We start from the raw sequence: 4,877 nt of genomic DNA, 5'->3' as shown, positions 1-4,877 counted from the left end.
ACCCTCCCCTCCCTCCCACCCCCCCATCAACCCTCAGTTTGTTCTCAGTTTTTAAGAGTCTCTTATGCTTTGGCTCTCTCCCACTCTAACCTCTCTCTTTTTTTTTTTCTTCCCCTCCCCCATGGGTTTCTGTTAAGTTTCTCAGGATCCACATAAGAGTGAAACCATATGGTATCTGTCTTTCTCTGTATGGCTTATTTCACTTAGCATCACACTCTCCAGTTCCATCTACGTTGCTACAAAGGGCCATATTTCATTCTTTCTCATTGCCACGTAGTACTCCATTGTGTATATAAACCACAATTTCTTTATCCATTCATCAGTTGATGGACATTTAGGCTCTTTCCACAATTTGGCTATTGTTGAGAGTGCTGCTATAAACATTGGGGTACAAGTGCCCCTATGCATCAGTACTCCTGTATCCCTTGGGTAAATTCCTAGCAGTGCTACTGCTGGGTCATAGGGTAGGTCTATTTTTAATTTTTTGAGGAACCTCCACACTGTTTTCCAGAGTGGCTGCACCAGTTTGCATTCCCACCAACAGTGCAAGAGGGTTCCCGTTTCTCCACATCCTCTCCAGCATCTATAGTCTCCTGATTTGTTCATTTTGGCCACTCTGACTGGCGTGAGGTGATATCTGAGTGTGGTTTTGATTTGTATTTCCCTGATGAGGAGCGATGTCAATCAACGAGTTTTGAATACATGCTCTGTGCCAAGCTCTTGACTAAGTACTGGGGTAAAAAGGCTATATAAATGAGTTACTCACTGTGCTCAAGAAGCCAACTATTTGCTGGTGGACTTGATCAAACACCAATAACTGGAGGAAGGGGAAAGGGGGCCTCATGCTTAAAGATGTTCACTACAATATTATTTATAATAGTGAAAAACAGAAAGCAGTATCCAGTCATAGGAGAATTCTTAAGTAAACACTAGGTTATATCTGCTTGATGCAATATTTGGAAGCCATTGACCTGTTAAAAGATAAACTGAGGCATATTTAAAATTTTTAAGAGTTTATCTGATCAAAAATCTATTGGAATCTGGAAGCACAAAACTGGAAGGGGTTGGAGGCTCCATGGATGGGAACTCAGGGAGAGGCTTTGTAGAGAAAAGGCAGAAGTCAAGTAAGGAAATTATTGATTGGTTATAACTGAAAGCTAGTTGGCTGTTTGTGATTGGTTGTCCTTAGGTTTCAATTTAGTAACTTTGAGGCATTTGCTGACTTCGATCTTGGTTTCCTTATACATGCCCTTTGTGGGAAAGATAAGGTGACATTGTACACCGGTATGATCATAGGTTATAGGCATGAGTAAAAGGCTACAAGGGAACACACCAAATGTTAACAGGTCTTGGGAACTGGGTGCTTCTGTTGCTGATGGTGGGCACTTCTTTTTTATGTCTTCCTTCCTTTTCTCTTTTAATTATTTTTAAATGGGCCAGGCCTGGGAATTGGAACTCACTTGGTAAAGGGTGGGGGCCATTCCTTGCCTCTGTCACCTTCAGGGTGCCCTGCAGATTGTATCTCATCAGTGCAGCAACCCTCATCTGAAGACGCGGGCCCAGAAAGCCCTGCCAGGGATCTGCACAGGGTTAGCTGGAGAGTCAGAGAGAGAAAGAACCCAGGTCTTCTGCATGTCACTTGGCATCTTGGTGGGTCTGCACAGTCTGAACACGTGGGCAACCTGAGGGAGGCTGTGATGATGGAGGGTGCCCATTTGAGGGCAAGAGGGCATTGGGCTTGTCCCCAGATATCGGGGCTGGATCCCCACCCTCCTCATCCTCCCATGCAGGAATGGAGACACCGGAGCAGAACTTCCAACCACGTGATGCGGGGGGTGGGGGGGGGTGCCTATAGGACACCTGCTCCTTGAAATGACCATCAAAATGATCAAAGTTAAGTCTGTTCTCAACATGACAAGGCAGAACACTACCTCACCAGAGTCTTAGAGCATCTAGAGGAGGAAGGGCCAACACTGGTTTAAAGTGGATATGTTGGGGGCACCTAGATGGCTCAGCCAGTTAAGCATCCACCTCTTCATTTCGGCTCAGGTTGTGATCTCGAGTTGGTGAGATCAAGTCCTGCAACAGGCTCTGCTTGAGATTCTCTCTCTCCTTCTCTCTCTCTGCACCTCCCCAGCTCATGCGCTCTCTCTCTCTCTCTCTCTCTCTCTCTCTCTCTCTCAAAATAAATAAACTTAAAAAAAATAAGGTGGATATTTCGGTGCATGGGCTTGATTAGAACCAGGTGAGGGTCATGTTATAGGAGTTTAGGATTTATGGACACAGAAAGGCAAGGGTTTGGAGGCAAAGATTTTGAAGAGTCTTGGGTAGTAAACTGTCTTTTGATATTCCCTATTGAAGAGTTGAACAGCTTGATGTTCATTTAAACCAGAGTTTCTTAACTTTTTTTTTAATGTTTATTTTTGAGGGAGAGAGAAAGAGAGAGCACATGTGCTTGCACGTGAGAGTGGAGGAGGAGCAGAGAGAGAGAGTGGAGGGCAGAGGATCTGAAGTGGGCCCCATGCTGAGGACAGAGAGCCTGACAACAGACAACCAGAAGTGTTGACTGGAACTCACAAACGGTGAGCCCAAGTTGGATGCTTAACTAGCTGAGCCACCCAGGCACCTCTAAATCAGTTTCTTAACCTTGGTACTTTTGACATTTTGGGCTAAATAGTTCTCTGTGGCTATCCTGTGCGTCATAGGATATTAACAGAATCCCCAGCCTATATTCACTAGATGCTAATAGTCCTTCCCTTTACAGTAGTGAAAACCAAAAATGTCTCCATGCATGGCCAAGTCACAAGTGTAGGGGGGGTTTAAATTTAAAGGAGTCTTCCAGGAAGTTCCTGGAATGAACAATAAAAATATTTGCAACTTTTATGATCTTTAGCAAGAATTTCCTGTAATAGTAAAGTCAGTTAATAGTGGAAGAGGAAAGTCCTGTTAATGTGCACTGTAAACCTGGTGGGTGTGGATGATTTCAGTTCTCACCCTGGGCATCCAGTTCAGCCTCCTGCCCCTGCCTTGCCCCTCCTGCTGTCTTTGGTCTCTTGCAAGTCTCCTGTTACTGGTCAGCTTTTAGCTAGAAGACATTACATCTCTAAAGTCAAGAATCAATAGCTTTTGCGAAATGAAAACGGGCTAAAGTGTGCTGACCCCTTAGCTGAAACAGTAGACTTCACCTTACTCCATGAATCAGTATCATTGCCCATTTTAAACATAAGGAAACTGAGGCTCAGAAAAGTGAAGAGCCAGAGTTGCTCCTGTCACTCAGTGAATGATGAGGTTTGTATCTGAATTCAAGGGTTTGACTCCAAACTAGGTTGCCAGATTTAGCAAAAAACGATTGTGTACTTAATTCAAAAAGTATCTGTTGTTTATCTGAAACTCAAAGTTTTTCAGGTGTTCAGTATCTTACCTGGTTACCCTACCCAAGGCAAGGGGTGTGGGGTGCTGGTGCTGAATTGGGGGATGGGGGTCAGGCTCGGGAGCTCAGGGAGAGGCTGTCGGGGAGGAGGTAGGGGAGCAGTCGGCACAAGGTCTCCAGTTTGAGCGCCTGGCGAGGAGTGACCCCTGGTGGCCGCGCAGCGTCCTGCAGCCCCAGCTGCTCAGCCCCAGCGGTGGTGCCCGCGCCTTTAGAGATGGACATCTATTCTGGGTTCTGACCTCTACCGAGAGCAGAGTGCACCCGGCGACTGTGGGAAAGCAGGGCGCACCAGGCTCGGAGCCATCTGCGAGGGTTTTCTATCTCTTCGGCGAGACTGGAGGTCCGCTCCCTGCGCTGGGCCGGCCCCACTATCACCCCCAGGCGGCTCACCTGCAAACAGCAGATCCTGGAGCTCCTAAATCCTACCAGAGTAGGAACTACTGAAATCCTGCCCCCTCCTCCCTGCCACCTATGGGGTCCCTTGGCACCTCCTGCCAGCCCACTCCAACGTGTGTCAAACCCTAACTGACGGCAGCACCCGAGTCGAGCGCATTATTAAAACCAGCCTCAGGGAGTCTGTTTCCAGGATGGAGTTCTAGGAGTTACCTTCGTGTAAATCTGCTTTTTAGTACATCTGGTCTGTGCTGTGCAGGGTCCATAAACCCTCCTTGGAGACTCATTTCTTCTTTGGATTTTCACTGTGTCCTACTCTGTGGCGGCATATGTCATGTTCTGAAGGTCACAAACATGGTTCCCGTGGGGCCTGCTTTCTCAGGGCTGTTGAGGAGACAAACCTGTCCCACAGGTCCCAAAAACGGTCCCACAGGACACAGAATGGCTTCCACCCCAGGCCCTAAGGAAGCCCACCTAATGGCCCCTTTCTTCTGAGAATTGCGGAGGCCAGAATATCTTGGGGTGGTAGTGAGGGTGTCTTCCCAGGGACCCAGCTGACTTTTCATACTCTTTGTGTGTTTGGCCCTGAAGGTGTCACTGGCAGCTTGGTCAGGACTCATTGTGTTCTCTACATGCAGCACGGGGCCCTACAGAACTTTAGAGGGCCCACACTCACATGCCTGTAGGGCTTATCCTCCTTCTTCCCTCAGTATTTATTTTACACCCACCTCCACCCTACTCTGTGCCTGCAGGCTGACGGCTTCACCAGGCTCCCTTTGCCCTCTGGCTTCAGATTTGGGTCAGCCAGGAGGGGAGGGTCACTAGCAAGAGATAGAGGGGCAAGAGAGTTCCCCCCACCCTCCCCACCACTGGCCTGAGGGTTGGCAATGGCTGTGTTCCTCTACCTGAGGCCACAGCTTTATGGACACTCTTTCCTATAACTGCAGTTTTCCCCCTAGTTCTGGTAAGGGCTCTTTCCCTTGCCCTTTTAGGCCTAGGGGGTAGTGGCTTGAGGGAAAACCTTTCTTAGGTTAAGTACCTGAGGGTCTGCAAA

This window comes from Herpailurus yagouaroundi, unplaced genomic scaffold (assembly GCF_014898765.1).
Source record: "Herpailurus yagouaroundi ecotype Mexico unplaced genomic scaffold, PumYag 210, whole genome shotgun sequence".
Taxonomy (NCBI): Eukaryota; Metazoa; Chordata; class Mammalia; order Carnivora; family Felidae; genus Herpailurus; species Herpailurus yagouaroundi.
Note: the sequence above shows the minus strand (reverse complement) of the source record.